Source organism: Pelodiscus sinensis, chromosome 3 (genome assembly GCF_049634645.1).
Source record: "Pelodiscus sinensis isolate JC-2024 chromosome 3, ASM4963464v1, whole genome shotgun sequence".
Lineage (NCBI taxonomy): Eukaryota > Metazoa > Chordata > Testudines > Trionychidae > Pelodiscus > Pelodiscus sinensis.
Window position 1 is genome coordinate 85619137 of NC_134713.1, and position 19437 is coordinate 85638573.

At 47.7% G+C, this 19437-nt stretch overlaps 1 long non-coding RNA gene across 3 annotated transcripts in view; it reads left to right on the forward strand.

Moving 5' to 3' along the window:
* LOC142827624 (uncharacterized) overlaps nucleotides 1–19437 on the forward strand; it is a 231786-nt gene that overhangs the window by 104187 nt on the left and 108162 nt on the right. For 2 of the 3 annotated variants that reach the window (XR_012902318.1, XR_012902319.1), the window contains exon 1: nucleotides 1281–1506. The exons of the other annotated variant lie outside the window; for it this stretch is intronic. This is a non-coding gene — a long non-coding RNA (uncharacterized LOC142827624). Of the gene's footprint in view, nucleotides 1–1280; nucleotides 1507–19437 lie in introns of those variants that run through there. 3 annotated transcript variants of the gene reach the window in all.

Below are 19437 nucleotides of genomic sequence, written 5' to 3' on the forward strand. Positions count from 1 at the left end.
GGAAAGAGATGAGACTAAAGGTGTCTTTTGTCTCTGACTAGATTCATCGATTCTGAAGCCTGAAGGAACCTTCCCCTACAAAGAACATGCTATAATAATTTCCAGATCAGATCTTATAGAAAAACATCAAATTGTCAGTGATGGAGGATCCACCAGGATCCTCAGTTAATTATACCTAGTGTTAATTACTTTCATCATTAAAAATGCAGGACTTATTTCCAATTTGTTTAGCTTCCCTTTCAGCCATTACTGTAATACAGGCAGTCCCCGGGTTACGTACAAGATAGGGACTGTAGGTTTGTTCTTAAGTTGAATTTGTATGTAAGTCGGAACTGGTACATATTGTAGGGGAACCTGTAGCCAAACATTTCTCCAGAGCTCAGTTTTATTCTCCCACACCTCACTTCCCTCAGTCCTTTATTCTCAAGCTGAGGTGTCTGCTGAGAAAAGCCGCTCCGTGTCTCCCTGGTCTGCTGTGGGGGGCGAAGGGGGGGGGGGGGCGCTAGCATCGCGTCTCCCTGGTCTGCTGGGGGGAAGCAGCTAGTGCGGGGTTGCCTCACCCCGTTTGTAAGTAGGGATCCGATGTAAGTCGGATCCATGTAACCCGGGGACTGCCTGTATCTTTCTCTGCTAGGCTGAAGAGCCCATTATTAAATATTTGTTCTCTATTTAGACTGTAATCAAGTCACCTCTTAACCTTATTTGTTATAGTCAAAGAGCTCAATCTATGTAACCTATCACACTATAAGGCAGTGGTTAGCCTACTGCCCAGGGGCTGCATGGGGCCCAGTTAGCACACAGCTGCAGCGCAGCTGTGTGATTAAAAAAAAAGAGAGAAATTCAAAACTTGCTGCTGTGTTCTGGCGGTGGGAGACTGCATCTTGCATGATTTCTCCTGGTAGCAGGAGGCTGGTGAATGAGGTTGGGGGTGGAAGAGTGAGAATTGGGGGTGGGGGAAGGCTCTGAGCAATGAGGCACTAGAACTTAGAGTTTTGCTGGGGTCTACTTCTGGGGTGGATTTGACTGACTGGCTCCATGCAGTGGAGTTGTGCAATAATGTTATGATCCGCAGAATGCGTATGTCCTATTTTTGTGCATGTCTCATTGTTATATGTGAAATTAGAAATATGAAATGTGAATCTGTTTATAGTTCTAAATGTGCTAATGAGAGCTATTAGTGAAACTTCAGGTAGCTAATGACTCAGTGTTTAAACCAAGGAATGGTCATGTGTGTCCTATAAACTCAAACTGGCTGGAACTAGAAAGACATGTGACCATGCCACCTGGTCCTGTAATCTGTCCTGAACCTGGTATTTTTTCCCATGGGGATGCATGTCCCGGGAGGGAGTCTATATAAGTAATGAGAAGCCAGCAGTCCTTTTTCTTCAGCTGCTTGGCTTGCCCCAAGAGGATGCAAAGAACTTTGAATAAACTGTAGAGCTGGGCTAGAGTTAAGATCAACTCTGACTTAAAGCTTTTTACCTGAGATAAGAAGAGCTGTTCAGGGTAAGAATTTGCATGTAACAAATTTCTTAGTGGATTTGAACTAGCTAAGCTTTGTTTGTTCATTTTAATTCAGTAACTTACTTTGACCCGACTGTTTGCACTTGCAACCACTTAAATCCTACTTTTTATACTTGTTCATTATGAAACCCAGTGTAAATAATTGTTACCTTTGGGGGTGGGGGACAACAACCGTGTATCTCTCCCCATTGGTAAAATGGGCAGACCTCCTTGAGAGTTTTCTCTGTGCAAAACTTTTACACTGGGTGGAATGGATTTGTTTGGGGTTTTGATCCCTTTTGAGGTTTGGCTTCCTGGGTGCTGAGCCCTTCTAGTTGAGCCCTCCCAGAACTGAGCTGGTTTAGTGTCTTTCTTTGCAGTGGGGTGGTAACCCCAACTCTGTGCCTTACCTGAGGGAGACCAAAGGATCTAGCCCAGCAGCACAGGATGGTGGGAGGGCCCCAGACAGCAAAAAGGCCGCTGTCAGTGGCACGATCAACACACCTAGGGCCAAGGAAACTACTCTGATTCAACCCACCACAAGTGGTTCATGTTGGAGGATGTTGGGGCTTATTTCTGCTGCATGAGGCTTCTGCCAGGGCTGGGTTAAGACATGCTGAGGCCCTAAGCTATGTCAAGTTTAAGATGTCCCATAACACTACTAAAAAAAGGTATTATTGTAATAGAACAATAAAAATAGGAAAATTTTAGATTTGCATATATACTGGTACGTAGGTGAGAATGCAATTGAAAACTAGCATTTTTTGTTTTTGTTTTTTGTTTAGAGGTCCTTCAATCTGTGGCCCTAAACTGTGGCTCATTTAGTTTGTGAATAAATCTGGTACAGAGCTTCCCTCTCCAGCCTAATGTTGCTCCTAATTCAGAACACTGGAGCTAAGGCAGCAATTGCCTGGGGCTCCTGATTAGCAAGACTGCCCCAGCATGCTGCACTTATCAATGGACCTGTCCCAAATCTGAACAGCATCTACCCACCCCGCCTTCTTCCTTACCTCACTCACAGTTGCTTTGCTAGTTATCTGGGATTTTGCTGCACTGAACACTTTTGGTAACGTAACTCTTTGCAAGGACTGGCAGGACATAAATCAATGACACTGTCTTCTGGCCAGTAAATAGTTGACCAAATCAATGACACTGTCTTCTGGCCAGTAAATAGTTGACCCAAGCAGGCAATTAAAATTGCTTTTGTAACCTGCACACCTACTGGGTGTGGTTCACTGTCCTATGTAGAGAGAGAATGAGTTTGCTCTACAGCTTCAGTTGAGAGACAGCTGGCTTTAGAGCTCAAGCTGTATAGCCCAGGAGCCTCCACTTCAGAAGTCCCAAGTTTGGTTTTTCCTGATGTTACATTTTCACTTAAAGTTTCTATGCTATTTAGTCTCTAGAACTTGCATATGTCCACACCAGGTTAATAAAGCACCTGAAAGTAACCCCAGATTCATATTTTATCTAGGGTCTCGAGTGGATAATTGCAGATGTCCCATGGCCAGCTTTCAGTCTGCAGAGAAACTTGAGAGGTGTTCAGGTGTGCACCACACTGAAATTTTTCTCCTTTTAGTCCCAATTTGTTAGTATTACATAGCTTGCTCATTTAAAAAGAAAAAAAAAAAAAAGGTCTCAAACAAAACAAAAAACCCTGCTGAGTAGAAGCTAAGTTGTGTGTGGAGTTTTCCAGCCTGTCAGGTGAGAAATTTTTTCCAACAGTTAACCAGTTATAATTCACGTAGCAATAGGCAACGATTGCCAGACTTTCCATCTTGTAAAACTGCATGCTCAAAACTGTAATGCTCAAATCAGGGGGGCACGGGGTCATGTTTATTCCTCCATATCACTCATTTCCCTCCCCTTCTGGTCTGTTCGTTGTGCTAACACTTCAGAAAGGCTTCCTTAGCTGGTTTCAGCAGTAGGCATAACAATTGGTATTCCAGCTGTGGGCAGTGATTTAGAGGTGTTACTGGGTTAACAAAAGTTCCTCCTTGATCACCCGGCTTATCAAAGATAGGAGATGCCTTTGAGGAAAATGGAGGGAGAAGGCTGTGTGGCTTGATAAGCTGGGTGTGGGGGAAGTGAGGAGAGAGCTCTTTTAAGCAGGGTAGTGCTGAATCCCACTTTTTTTCCCCTCTTACCTAAGAGCAGCTTCAGTTCTGTTCCATTTAGGCCTGTGCTGAATGCAGCATGCTGAAATTAATTCAGTGATTTGGTGGAGCAAGTGTATAGATAAGACCATCTCCCCACACTGCTTGGTCTAACAGGACAATGCAGAAAGAAGAAAATAACTGCATTCCAAGAGCAATGGAAGCAGATGTAATAACTGAGCAGAATAGCCGCCTATTGCTTTGATTTCACATGACATTTGCCTACCATGAAATTATTGCTTTGTAACACATGTTTTTAGATGACAAATTAGTAAACTGAAAAAAGCTATTAGGACACTTATGCATTTTGAATACAATTGAACAAAAGCCCAATCAGGAGCACCATCTATATTTTTTGAGAGTTGCCAGGTGTCTGGTTTTCATCCAGACATCCTGTTATTTGTGGCCCCTGTCCGGTAAAAAAAACTCAAATCCAGACATGTTAAATTTCCAGTATTTCCTGTTTTTCTCGGCCGGCGGGCTGGCGGGGACATTCTTCCTGCCATGTTCGGGATTTTTTGTGAAAGCATCTGGCTACCCTAAGACAATATCCTACATCCTCTTACATTATGGCCTAAGTGTACACCTAGGGCCGTTCCCACACTGACACCTGTGCAGCCCACTTGGCTTCAGTGGAGTTGCATGAAACACAGAAAACTCTGGCTCACTGAGGGTGCCAATTTCTGAAATCAACTAACAGAGTTCAGTGAGCACTTTCATCTTTCATTTGTGTCATGTAATAACCGAAGTAAGTAAACACCCATTGAACTGTCTTTTTATTGGGCTGAATGAAAAGTAATCTTTTTGCAGTTTGTTTAGAAATAAGTGAAATAATAAGAATGGCCGTGCTGGGTCAGAAGAAAGGTCCATCTACCCTGTCATTTGACAGCGGTCAATGCTAGATGCCCTAGAGGGAACGAACAGAACAGGCAATCAAGTGATCAACGCCTGGTCACCCATTCTCAGATTCTGGCCAATAGAGGCTAGAGGCACCATCCTGCCCAGCCTGGTGAATAGCCATTGATGGACCTATCTTCCAGAAATGTATCCAGTTCTTTTTTTGAACCTGATATAGTTTTGGCCTTTACAACATCCTGTGGCAAGGAGTTCTGCAGATTGACTCTGCAATGCATGAAGAAATACTTCCTTTTGTTTATTTTAAATGTGCTATCTGTTAATTTCATGTAGTGACCCCCTAGTTCTTGTGTTATGGGAAGGAGGAAATAACTCTTCCTTGTTCACTTTCTCCACTCCAGGCATGTTTTTATAGACCTCTATCATATCCTGCCTTAGTTTCTTTTCCAAGATGAAAAGTCCCAGTTTTATTAATTTCTCCTCATATGCTGTTCCATAGCCATAATAACTTTTGTTGCCTCTTTCTGTATCTTCACACCATAGTTACATTTTTTTCATTGAGTTCTTGCCTAAAAAGGCAGGTGGAAATTTTAATTAAGGTTTGTGAGATGTTCAGATACCACGGTGATGAGCATCACAGCAAAGCCTATTAGGTAAAAAACAAACAAAATAAGGAGATGCAATTAGTTAGGGAGGGAGCCCATTATGCCATGGAATCAACTCCCTTCGCCCCCAAACTCAGTGAATAGTTATTCCTTTGCCAATTGCACAATCACTTTTGTTTTCCCTCTCTCCTTTTATACTTGTATGATTTTAATCAAATGTACGTAAAATACTGATCGAAATTTTGATGTGCAGTGAAGCTGATTACTGGTTACAAGTAAAATGTGAGAAGAAAGAAGTGAAGCTGATTTTGCTATTGCCACAGGAGAATATATCCACTTTATTTTCCTGGTACAGGACGTACGGTCACTAAGCACAGTGTTATCTTTAGATGGGTAAAGTACGAATGATCTGATCTTTGAAATAATGAAGTGGGTTGGGAACTAGGACACAGAAAACTGGTAATCAGAAAAGCCTTAGAATAGAACTTTTGGGAAAAAAAAGCCCTAAATATCTGTACTCATTTGGACATAGCCCCTTGTTATTTCTTAAAATACACATTTTAAGTTGCCAGAGTGTCTTTAATAGGAGCATTTGTTAAAACTGTGCTATTACCTTGGACTTTAAACATCACCGCACACCATAGAAATGACACTTTAAACTGGGATGGGGGGAACTATGCTGGATCCAGTCCCAGGCTTCCTTGCATGTAGCCTGTGGCAAGGCTCTGAGTTTCCCTCTGCTGCCAGGGGAGACATGTTAGTAAGGGTGTTTTTTTTGGGGGGGGGGGGCGTTTGTTTGTTTTTTCTTATTTGGAACCAGGTTAGTGAGGTGTGTGTGGGTTTTTCCCCCCCACCCTTCTCACTTGTGTGCGATCCTGTGACTGTTTTTCCTTTTTTACCTTGTGGGTCATGTGACCAAAAAAATTCCTCAGTCCTGTTTGAAACTATTCTCTATTCGCTAATATGATGATTAAAGAGATTAGCTTCTGTATTTTAATTTTAGTCAGGGCATATCTCCCAAATGTTCAGAGAGGGCAAATCCTTAAGGTCAAACCTTTTTCTAGTTTGAGAAGAATTTAATGAGACTCTTTGTGTATTTGTTGTTTACTCCCTTAGTTCTCTGTAAATGCTTTTTTCTGGTTTAAAAAACACCTTATCATGTTTGTAACAAATTTCTATTGATCCTAGAATTGAGTAATTTCTTCTACAGTGGCAGGGATAATGATTATATTTATTTTGGCATGTAATTTCTATATTTACCCTCCATGCTGTGCAAATATACAGAGAGCTATGGAGGCAGAAGATCCCTTTTTTCATATGCACATGTTTGAAAAATGTCCATTAGGAAATGTTTGAGGTAATTGAGAGAGGCAGAATGGTCTCTATAAGATTTTAGTATGCCAGTCTGATGGAACAGACATACAAAAATGGACTACACATTGCAATAGTGTTAGAAATCACCATGGTTAGGTTTCTTGCCCAGGGGCTAATAATTACTGTGGAAGGCAATTAGATGCCGTTTGTTGATACAAAGTATTTGTGGGTTCCCCTGATTTCCTATTGAATAGAATAGCATTTAGAGAAGTCTCCTTTTTAGTGCTTCATTTTGGCATATTGAGCAGGTCAGTGATCCAGAGCACAGTAACTCTCCTGTCTTTGAGAATCTTAATCAACAGAATATTCAGAACACAAGTTGTGCAGCAAAGTCAATGGAAGTAGAGAGTTGCACCTATGAGTGCAACAAATACCAAGGAGGCCTGCATGTAGAATAGTAATAGAGATGTAGCCATGTTAGTCTGGTCTTGCTGTCTTTTGTTTCAAGGTGGCCTGAGTTAGTCTGGTTTTGCATGGCACTCTGCTTGCTGAGAACAAAGCGTGACTTAGTGATTGAGGAGCTGGGTGGTGAGCCAGGAACTCCTGAATTTAATCCTGGATTTTCTGTGGATTTGTGCAGGTCTACTTTAGCTTCCTGTGACAGGGCATTTGCCCTGCATTGGCCCTTTAAGGACAAAACCCCAGCCCTGAGTGAGGGCTGAGAGCAAAGCCCCAGCTGAGGCGGTTCTTGCTAATGAGGGCTCATCTGGGGGCTATATAAAGGAGGACTCCTAGTGGGGGAGAGAGAGAGAGAGTATTGACTGCTGCTCTGAAGAGGGAGCAGTAGGGACCTGCATGCCAGTGAAACAGAGGGCTTCCTGGAGTTAGAACAGTTCTGGGCAAGGAAGGCAGGGTTAGGGAAGTTCTGGCCAAGCAAGCTCCTGGGCTGCAGGTCCTGAAGCAGCCAAGTTAGGTAAAGGCGACAGTTCTACACCCCCTTGCCAGTGCTGAGTGGCCATTGCAGATGGCATTTTGCCCCTGAGGCAGGGGCTGGGTCAAGACTGACAGTGGGTCACTGAGGCAAGGTGGCTACAGGGGAACTGGGTGCTCCCTGGGAGAAGAACAGGGTGCCCTTTGGGAGGGGAGGACGCTGCAGAGCACAGTTGAGTAAATAACATCTCCCTTCCCCTGGAAGGGGGTGCAGAGAGACTGGAGAGGGCTCTGCTGAATGTGCAGTGTCCTGAAGAGGATACCGTGGTCAAAGAGTGACATGGGTTGAGATCAAAGGGAGCAGCGAGAACATGGGGAGACACTAGCTAAAGGGAGGCGTCGAGTGAGCTGGAGAGCTAATTGCCAGGACTGCCGGCTGGAAGCTTCAGAATGGTGCGCCTGCCCTGTAACACTTCCCTATCTGTAGAATGGGAATAATGCCCAATTCAGTGCTTGTACAGACCTTTGAAGATGAAAAGGGCTATATAATAGCTCTTCATTATTAACCTGCCGTGCGTCCTGCGCTCTGCACCTGGATTCGTGCATTTGGATGTTTTTTCAAGTGTTTACAAAGTGTAATGTGTCAATTGATTCAAAATAAATTGATGCAACCTGAGGAAAGAGGGAAACATATTGATGTGGGTTTTCTGTCTCTTCTGAGACCGTATTTATTTACGACATAGAGAACTGGATTTTTTTTTTTTTTTTTAAAAAGCCTATGTTCAAGTAAGCAGATAGGGGGCCCAGTATTTTGCCTTTCTCCCCCCCCCCCCCCATTATTTACTTTTCCCTATTGTGGGGTTTTAAAATGGGGTAATATGTTAAATGAATTTTTACCAGAGAGAGCCAAGTTGTTTCAGAGGTGCATGTTTTTAAATCTCCCAGCAATACAGTGAATAGTGCCCAATTCTTCCCCATCCCTTCAGCTCCCAGTTGCCTGTCTGATCTCTCTGTCTTTCTGCTGCTGTTGTCTGACTGCATGCTGGCTCCTTTTCTGGCATGGTTGCCTCACGCATGGCTGTTAATAAACAGCTTTTCTTACAATGCCTCAACCAATTCTAGTCCCACTGTTTAGTTTCCACCATACAGCTAGCCCTGACTCTTTTTAAATTTCTGTCCCACTGTGGCTAGTTCTGAAACTCACTGCAATGCCAGGCTTAATAAAAAGGAGTGAGATGTTTTTCCTTTAGAACAGTTGATTAACGTGCAAGTGGGTCAATCTACTACATATTTGAGCGAGTTTGTCTGTCTGTTTGTTCAAGAACTCCTCCTGAACAGTAAGAACTAGGACCACCAAAGTGGTCTAGAGCTGCCTCTTATCGTAACTTAAAGCAAGGTAAGGGTCTGGCTGGAGGTGGGGGTCTGGCCCCAAGAAAATGAGATGTCTGCTATGGGATTGCTTCTCATAAAAGCATACTGAAAAGACACAATCACCAGGCTGGGGGTGAGGGGGTAGGGTTGCCAGGTGTCCGGTACTGACCCAGACAGTCCGGTATTTTTGCCTCCTGTCCATAGGGTTGCCAGGTGTCCGGTTTTCTACTGGACAGTCTGGAATTTGCACCCTCTGGTAGAAAAATTCAGAAAATACCAGAAATGTGCAATGTCTGGTATTTTCTGAATTTCCGGCTGGGCGCCAGATGGAAGCCAAGCGGGGGCAGGGGAGCGACTGGGAGGAGGGGCTGCGATTGGTGCTGGGAGCCCTGTGATTGCATGCAAAAGCTGGGTGGGGGCAGTGGCTGGGCAATGGGACTCCCAGCCACTCCCATTGCCCAGCTTCTGCACACAACCAGAGGCTCCCTGTGCCAATCGCGGCCCTGCCTCCCAGCTGGGAGCCTCTGGTTGTGTGCAAAAGCTGGGCAGGGGGAGTGGCTGCTAGTCACTCCCCCTGCCGCTGCCCGGCTTCTATTAGCAACTAGAGGGAGTGCCTGCCGGGGGTGCGGCCTGTTGGACTCTGGCTGTGGCCAGTGGCTGCATCCCCCCCCCCCCCGCTAGCTCTGCTTCCCGCCCCCTTCCTCCAGCCCCCTGGCCCCTGATCCCCCCCCAGCTCTGCTTCCTGCCCCTCCTTCCTCTCGGCCAGCCCTGTGGCCCCTGATCTCCCGCCCTCCCTTCCCGGACGGTCCGTCCCTCCACCCCCGTCCCACCCATGATCAAGTGTGTCCGGTATTTTTTGGGGGGGGTCTACCCAGTAACACCACTGGTCTGGTAAAAAAAAATTCAGAAAATACTGGACACCTAAAATGTCTGGTATTGTCTGATTTCTTCCCCCCTCGTCCCCCGCCCAGGAGGCAAAAATACTGGATGCTTGGCAACCCTAGCACCTGGGCCCCTGGACCCCATGTGACGTAGTGGGGGTACTTGCTGGGCTGTGGTGACCCCTGCTGTCTGGAGCAAGACCCAGCAGGGAAAACCTCGCTAGGCAGAGGTAAGGCCAAACTTGTTGAACCAGGGGCCAGACACCCCCCATGGAGAGGAACAAAGGAAGGTGGAATGCGGCCCTGACTGGGGGGGCAGGGCTGCAAGGGAATTGAGTTAGTTACGGTGGGAGAGCATGGAGGAGAGCCTAGGAGAAGGGGCTGGAGTTTAGGGGCCCAGTCTCCCCCATCTCAAGGGGCCTGAGGCATCCTAGCCCAGCTCTGGGACCAGACTACATCTGTGCTGTGCTGTATCCTGGAGAGGCAATAAACTTCCTCTATTCCACCGGCTGGTGAAGTCTGTTTGTGCCATTTCGGGGTGCAGGAGACAGGGAACCCCAACGCGCCGTCACACTGGTGTCAGGAGCGGGATGCACTGCACCCCGTGGATGGAGCTTCCAGCGGCAAGCGACAAGGCGCAGTAGAAGCAAGAGCCCTGGAGCCAGGCGTGCTGGAGACAGAGCGAAGCGGTTCCTGGGAATCGGGGGGCGCTGCAGCACTAGACTGGTGAGTCTGCACCGAGGGGCCCAGCGGGCAGATGGCCTACGCCCGACTCTTGAAGGCAGAGCTGGTGGGGCTGTGCAGAGAGAGGGGCTTGCCTGTGCGGAAAGCAACCAAGGCCCAGCTGATTACCCAGCTGGAAGAGAATGACCAGCCACGGGGCCAGGATCTTGTCCCCAGGGGAAGCAGCCAGACCCCCCCTGAGAGTGTGTCAGGCTCAGAGAGGGGGAGGAGCGCTGGAACCCAACGGAGAGATGAGACAGCGTCTCCCGGGAGGCCTGCAAGCCGTAGCCCATCTAGGGCAGGGGCCAGCCCAGCGGAGCTGCGGCGGCTGGAGATCCAGCTGCGGATCAGGGAATTGGAAGTACAGGACCGAGAGAAGGAGCGCCAAGATCGAGAGAGGCAGCGACAGCATGAGCTGGCCATGGCAGAGCGGAGAACCGGCGGGGCACCGGCTGCGCCAAGTGCGGATGAGCCCCAAGGTCCCAGGACTGCCAGACGCTTGGAGAGGCTCGTGGTGGCCCAATTGAAGGACATGGGTGACATAGACGGGTTCCTCAGTGCCTTTGAGAGGGCCTGTGGACTGCAACGGGTCCCCCCGGCTGACTGGCTGCAGGAGCTCGTCCCCGCACTGAACCAGGAGGCGGCCGGAGTGCTCAGTCAGCTGGAGAACCTACAGCCAGGGGATTACAACCGAGTCAAGGAGGCCCTGCTGCACAAGTTCGGGCTGACCCCCGAGATGTACAGGAAGAAGTTCCGGGGGGTACAAAAAGGGCCACGGGAGACCTATGTGGATCTGGCCTCCCGCCTGTCGCAATACTGCCGCAAGTGGGTGTCTGGAGTCGGAGCCCAGACCGCAGAGGAGCTGCTCAAGCTGGTCATGATGGAGCAGTTCTATGAAGTGTGCCCACCCAAACTGAGGCTGTGGCTCAAGGACCGGAGACCAGAGAATCCCCAGGAGGCCGGGAGACTGGCGGACGAGTTCACGGAGAGCCGGTCCGGGTGTGAACGGGAGTCCCGGAGAGAAAGGGAACCGCGCAGAGACCGGATCTCGGCTGAGCGACGGAGGGAGTCAACTACGGGGCGAGACCAAGGAACAGGTCGTCTGCGCCCCAGAGAACCAGCCAGGGCCTGGACAGAGACAGCCCAAAGCCTAACTTGCCAGCGCTGTGGGCAAAAAGGCCACAAGAGGGCTCAGTGCACCAGGTCCCGGGACCGGGGACTTTCCAGGGTTAACTGGCTGGGGCGGGAGGAAGGGCAGGCTGCCCCAGAGGCAGGGGCTGGCAGGCAAACCTCAGCTCAGAGAGAGGGGAAGGATGCTCAGTGCACCTCCCCTGGGAGGTCTGATTCTCAGGAGGCGGATTTCTCCGTGTACCGGGTGGGGGCAGGACGGCCCCTGCGGAGCGAGTGCCTCATACCCCTGGAGGTGGATGGTAGGAAGGTGACGGGCTTCTGGGACACTTGGGCGGAGGTGACTCTGGCCCGATCCGACATAGTGGCCCCGGAGCGGATACTACCCCACGCGCAGCTGACCCTGAAGGGCATAGACGGGTCCCCGTTTAAGGTGCCTGTAGCCAGGGTGCATCTGAAATGGGGGGCGAAGGAAGGCCTCAAGGAAGTGGGGGTGCACCCGCACTTGCCCACCGAGGTGCTGATGGGGAACGACCTAGAGGAGTGGCCCCATGAATCCCAGCGGGCTCTAGTCACTACCCGGAGCCAGAGCCAGCGGGGGGCTGACAACGTGGGTCCAGGGAAGGACTCCTGGCAGCGTCCTCAGGGTCCCATCCCAGTGGACACGGGGTCCAGCCAGGCTGGGACTCCGGACCCAGGCAGAGGTGGGGGACAGGTCCCGATCCCTGCCTCAGCAGCTGAATTCCAGGCTGAGGTGCAGGCAGACCCCTCCTTGCAGAGGCTGAGGGACCAGGCTGGCCTCCATGCAGCTCAGCCCCGGGGGAGAGGTGGCCAGGAGAGATTCCTGCGGGAGCGTGGGCTCCTGTTCCGTGAGTGGCTCCCCCCCAGGAAGGCGAGGGCATGGGGGGTCCAGCGGCAGCTGGTCGTCCCCCGAAAGTATCGCCTCAAGCTGCTGTATTTGGCCCACGATGTCCCCGTTGGGGGCCACCGGGGGATCCGGAGCACCCGGCTGAAGCTGCTCCAGCACTTCTATTGGCCGGGAATCTTTACAGCCGTGCAGCGGTACTGCCGGTCCTGTGACTCCTGCCAGAGGGGCGGGAAGGCCCAAGACAGGAGGAAAGCAGCTTGGGGGTCTCTACCCCAGATAGAGGACCCTCTGGGCTCGCTGAGAGAGCTATGGGAGGGGAAGACCTCCCTGGATGGAGCTTCGGGGGTGGAAGCCGCCCTGGTTGTCCAGAGAAGGCTCACTGGGCTCATGGCCCCGGCCCGAGAGACCCTGGCCAGAGATCAAGGCCAGCGGAAGGGTGGGTGTGACCCCCGGGGACAGGCCTGCGCCAGTCGCCCTGGAGCGGGGCGGCGAGTGGACAGAAGGAAGCCAGCTCATGTGGGGCCTTGCCACGGCCGGCCTGAGTCAAGGGGAGCACCCATGTCCCCGGGGCGGGTTCCCATGCAGAGGACCCGAACTTCCCTAGGTCACGAGCGGAGTGACCCTGCTCAGTTCGCTCTCGGAGGGGGGAGAACTGTGACGTAGTGGGGGTACTTGCTGGGCTGTGGTGACCCCTGCTGTCTGGAGCAAGACCCAGCAGGGAAAACCTCGCTAGGCAGAGGTAAGGCCAAACTTGTTGAACCAGGGGCCAGACACCCCCCATGGAGAGGAACAAAGGAAGGTGGAATGCGGCCCTGACTGGGGGGGCAGGGCTGCAAGGGAATTGAGTTAGTTACGGTGGGAGAGCATGGAGGAGAGCCTAGGAGAAGGGGCTGGAGTTTAGGGGCCCAGTCTCCCCCATCTCAAGGGGCCTGAGGCATCCTAGCCCAGCTCTGGGACCAGACTACATCTGTGCTGTGCTGTATCCTGGAGAGGCAATAAACTTCCTCTATTCCACCGGCTGGTGAAGTCTGTTTGTGCCATTTCGGGGTGCAGGAGACGGGGAACCCCAACGCGCCGTCACACCCCATGCTTACCTGGTTCCACAGGGAAGCTAAGTTCTGGCTTGAACAAGAACACAAAATGGCTGCTGGCAAAAAGGCTAAAGACTCAACCACTTCCCATGTTCCTTTACCTATTCTAGCTCTGCACTCACTCTGAAAGGGGCCACGCTGTTTTATTATTTAATTATTTTTTTTGCTTAAGTTTTGGAGTCCTGTTTTTTGCTCAACCACTTTGGTCTCGCCTACCCTTTTTTTTTTTTTTCCTTCAACAGAGTTTTTTGCCTTCTGGCAACCCTAGTTGTGGGAGGGAGAATTGCAACCCCCTCCTCTGGGACTGGCAGTCCCAAGCCTTCTCTTTGCCCCTACCCCCACCCAGTGCCTGTTAGGAACAGTGGTAGGGGGCTGAAGCTCCCCTACCAATTCATATGGGAACATTGCTGCCTGTTCGCCTTCATCAGGGATTGAGGGGAAAGTGCACACTTTGCTGCAGTCCCCACTGTTGCTGGGGAGCACAGGAGGCAGACAAACTTGGACCAGCCCCATCTGGAGAATATACTTCCCTCCCCTGGCTGTGCCTGCTGTAGCTGCAGCGGCCATGGAGATGGGCTTTTCACCTGGCCCCAAGCTGCTCTGGTGAGAGAGGGCTGGGATTGTCCTCTCTTTCTGGGGCAACCTGCAAATTGAAGCCCCTCATCTGTAGGTCCACTCCAGAGCAATGAGTTCAATGAAGCACATTTTAATTTTATTTTCCAAAAACCAAAAATGAATCAAGGACACACGCAATACCGTATAAATCTTTTTGTATTAAATAAAGACAAATTTTAAAACCCTGTGTGGCACACTGACTTGATTTACTCATTCCATATTTCTCCCCAATGCTCTGATGCTCTTTGACTCAGGTCCTTAAAACATAAAAGTAATCCAAATCCACTGAAGTCAGTAGGAGTCTTTCCTTTATTTCAATGGTAATTTTTTTGTATCCACTCCTAGATGAGGTATAAAAGGTATGAGTTACTCGGTCTGAAGCTGAATTTACAGTGTTTTTAAGCTTTAATGGGAAGTGATGGCTCTCATGAGCAGTGGTTTTTAATGTCTGCAGGTCAGCATGCCTTGTGATGGAAACACCTGTTCAGTGATGGCCTCTAGGAAGTGGCATCATTTGCTATGCCTCTTTTTTATCTATCCTCTTGAGCTAAATGAGGGAAATCATTGAACGTAAGCTACTTTTTGAGGCCTTGTGTTGGTGAGAGGTTGCTAGCTCAGGAACAAGTGGATCTGGTGCCAAGTATTTTGGAATGAGAATTTGTCTGGAAGCAGGGTTTTGAATTGAGTGGCATTTGTGATTTATTTCTATCCATTCACCTCTTTCCTAGTGACTGGGATCAACTAACAATTTTCCATGATTAGTAATATTTCAAGCTTTAACTTGTGTTTTATTTGTAATTGTAAGGGGGAGAATCCACTATTTTCTTCGTACCTATTAATTTGTAAATTATGAATCAAAGACGACATTACTTATTACTTGTTTTTCTATCACTACCTCAAGTTACCCGCTGCTGTCCAAAACACATGAAGACTTGTTGTTTGTAAGAAAAGCAGGGATGGCTCATGCTTGAGGGTGGCTAAAAGGAGAGGCAGAGTTTGCCTATTACAACTGGCTGATATAAGCTGACATGTGTGACATTTTCTGTTAGATACAAATAGTTTTGAAAAATGCTGGGTAGAATCCTTATCTTTAACCGAGTAATAACAGAATGTGGTAAGGTGATATCCCTGTGATAAATAGCAATGGGCCAGATTCTTCAATGTGTTACTGAGTGAAATTGGAACTTGCAATGAAGAAAGGACTGCAACCCATTTGGATAAAACTTTTAAATTGAATCTTTTTCAGGAAGTCAAAACCCAAAGTGAACACATTTAAAGTTCAATTTTGTTTTAAAAAGCCAACATTTTAAAAAAAGCCAACATTTGTTTGGAATTACAGTTGCCAGATGGTTTCAACAAGAATAATGGACACACTTGACATTACATCACAATCTACATTACATCTTATTTAGAAAATACTGAACATTTATATTTTCTCAATTTGTTTCCTGAACAGAAAGCTCAGATACTGGGCTGTCCAGTTCAAAACTGGACACCTGGCAACCCTATTTGGAATGATTGATATTTCCTTGTAGTACTTGGCCCACTATTTCTGACTCGACTGAAAGCAGGAAGTCTGTAAATTTCCCAAGATTGCAAGAGCAAAACAATATGGATAGACTTCAGTGTAGCATCTGCAGCATCTGCACTATTGTTGGGCATTCGAGCGAACTAACAGTAAGCTCTACATTTGCAGAACATCTCTCACAGTAACATTGAATTGAGTTTCCTAACATCACCAATAGAATATTGGGGGAATGGATTAGCAGCAAAATGGCCCTTTTTATCATTATTATTATTATTATTTTATTAATGAACTAACTTGTTTAACAGGTCAAAGTACAGAAAGAAAAAACAGGGAAAACACTGGTATTCAGAAGAAGGGAATGTTTCAAAAGAAGGGAAAATCATCTATTGTACATGTAGCTAATTGTATAATGCTTAGGGCACCACAGCATTGCAAACTTCCATAGGCAATCAGATTATGCTTGGAAGCCTGAGATTCAATTAGTCTTATTTATAGCTACACAAGCAAAAATGTTGTTAGCTTTCATGCAATTGAGCCACCATGCTTGACTTTCTGGCCTCCAATTAATATAACTTACAAAAATTATTTACGTAAGCACACTTAGGTAGCATGCAAAGCCTATTTTTTTCTAAAATTTGGCACACCAGCAATATGAAGAAACTCAAACTGCAGGTACACGTTTATGGTTTAGTATGCAGATTTTGTGTGTTTCTGCTATTCTAAATGACTGATGCTATAGCTCAATGTGGCAGCTGCTACATTTTCTTTTAGTCTGAGATAGTGTTTTGGGCCTTGTCATTTAAGATGCTGATTTCCTCCAGAAGACATTGAACATTCAGAATCCTCTTCTCAACTTTCCAGAGTAAGGTAGAAGTATTGACTCCAACCCTTTCTTGGAGACACTCAACACCTTCCCAGACTGGGCTTTTGTTGCATAACCTAATTGTTATATAACCTAATTGTCTGAAAAACAGACAGCAAACTTCCCTTTTGGCTACGTCTACATTGGCATGATCTTGCGCAAATACTCTTTAATGCAAGAGTTCTTGCGTTAAAGTATTTGCGCAAGAGAGGGTCTACACTGGCATGTGCCTTTGTGCAAGAGATGTGCTTTTGCGCAAGAGCATCCGTGCCAGTATAGACGCTCTCTTGTGCAAGAAAGCTCCGTTGGCCATTTTAGCCATCGGGCTTTCTTGCGCAAGAAATTCATGTTGCCTGTCTACCCTGGCCTCTTGCGCAAGAATAGTTGTGCAAGAGGGCTTATTCCTGAGCAGGAGCATCATAGTTCTTGCGCAAGAAGCACTGATTTCACACATTAGAATGTCTGTGTTCTTGTGCAAGAACTCCCCGCCAGTGTAGACAGGCAGCATGTTTTTGCGCTAAAGCAGCCGCTTTGGTGCAAGATCGCGCCAATGTAGACACAGCCATTGAGTTTAATACTGTGGTGACCTTTATGCTTCATGGAAGGTGGTAATCAGGGTTGTAGACAGGATTTACTGAGGCAAAAAGAAGACAAGGCAAAAAGTAATATCCTCTACCCTTAAGTAGTAGCTCTCCAGCCTTTTCATCTCGTCTCTTTATCCATTTGATGTTTTACTGCCGTGCTCATCTTTGTTTTTAGTAACTTTTGGTTTTCACCCAAACTTTCTTCTGCAATTTCCTTGATTTGTGACTTTCTCTCACCAGTACGTCCACATTGCAATTAAAACCCCACCGCTGGCTTGTATCTGCTGACTGAGGCTCACAGGGCTTGGACTGCAGGGCAGTTTCACTGCAGTGAAGATTTCTGGGTTCAGGTTGCAGTCTGAGCTCTGGGACCATCCAGCTGCATGCAGTCAAAGTGCCCAGCTTGAGCCCAGAAGTCCAGTGAAACAGCACCACAGTGTAAGCCAGCTGGCATGGGCCAGCCACAGGTCTTTAACTGCCTTTGTGTCTGGGTCCACTCTTCTTCCTCCACCCCCTACTTTTTTTACTGCACCATTTAATTGTCTCCACCTGTAGGGGTCACTGGAGCATTTTAGAGTAAACTCTTTCAAATACTTGGTAGTGTGTCAGGTTCACCATTTCTCATAATGGTATTGCATAGTCCTGTTTTTCATTTCTCATAAGGTAACTCTATATATTGTGTTCTCATTAGGCACTCGCACACACCTAGCTTGAGCAAAAAGTGCTCTTTACTAAGCATGGCTAAAAGGATAGGTTGCAAATTCCAATAAAAGACAGGAATTACTGTCTCTAATTTGGACCTTAAGGGCAGCCCTTTGGAGGAAGGGGGGGAAGGGGTTCAAGGAGAACTATACCGTGTGTGATTCCTCAGGCCTATCAATTTTAGTTGTTACAGTATCATAGCACCTACACTCCCCTGTGATCAAGACCCCATTTTATTAGGCATTGCACAAACACCAAACAAAAAGTTTGCAATCTAGTAATTAGGTTTATAGTCTATCCCCCTTTAGTAGGCAAACCCGAAATGGCAGGGAATTATTTTCTTGATCCATTTAGGAGGAAACCTAACATGGCAGAAATTTAAGGAGACACGCTCATGATTCTTGTTGCAATTGAATCTAAGCCCTAGCTCCGATTCAGCTTGAATCTGAACCCTACCCTAAATCTAATTCAACCACAGCACCAAACACCATCTTCACATATGAATGCTTTTAATGTATGTTGTATGGTTACAAGCAAAAGCAGGTGCAGATTCTCATCACAAAATCACACATACAGATATATATAGCTAACTTTTTGTGGGAACACATTAATTCTAGATGATTTTAATAACCACTTGTTTTCAGAGGCACATAATAGAGCTGAGAAGGCTTCTCATGTTTCAGTACAAGTACTTTTGTTTGACTTATTGGCTATTCTCTATGTATAGGGCCAAAGTGCATCAGGAGGGCAAACATACAGAATGCTGCAGTAAAGTAGGGTGACCATATTTCCCTATGTTGAATACAGGACACCTGGTAAAATTACTCCTATTCATCTGTGTTCAGTAGCAATCAATCAGAATTATGCAGTACGACTGTTCAATTTAACATCAAGTTGACTGAGTCTTGGTTAAAAATAAATACTGCAAAGCTGGATTCTTTTTATTTACCATATTGTTAAGGCTTTAGGGTTCACCCAGGGAAGGGGGGACACATACATTCCTGTACACCTCTCACATGGGGGGGAGGTGGAGGGGAGGAAATGACCAACTGATGCGACACTCCCTGCTTAGTGCTCTCCTTCCTCTATGCCTGAGTGGGCCTCTAGGATGGACCTACCTCTCTGGTACCAGGTACCATATCTTCCTGAGGCAACACATGGAGTGGGGGGAAGGGGGGGATGCAGGCTTATATGCACCTCCCCAGATTTCTGTTGCGGTTCAAATCAGAATGTGGTCAGCAGAAGACTTTCAGCCCTGTGTGTGGGAGGGAAGGGATTGAGAGCTGCTCCTAGCTGCAGAGAAGGGAGTGGAGGGGAAGGGATGACCTGGCTCATGTCTTTGCAGAGCTCATCTATGCTCCTCCTCCCTCCACTCTGCTATGGCTGGAAGCAGCTTGTCCCTTCCTGCCCACACAGTGTTGAAAGGGAGCTAACACCATTGGGCTGTTGCTGGCTACTAACATAACGCAGTCACCTCCTGTCCTCTGCTTCGTGCACTCTGCACCAGGGGCCACTGAACATGATTCTAGGTGCTTCAGCAAAGCGAGTCAGAGAAGTGTCTCAGCAGAGGCGAGTGCTTACGGCAGGGGCGGGGAGCCCCCCCCCCCAGCTTGCCTGGATCTGGACCCTGAGGCTCAGGCCCACCCAGCATTGGGGAGCCCATGCTGATGCTCCAGTCCCCCACTGTCCCACTGCAGAGCTGGATAGGGTTGCCAGGTATCAGG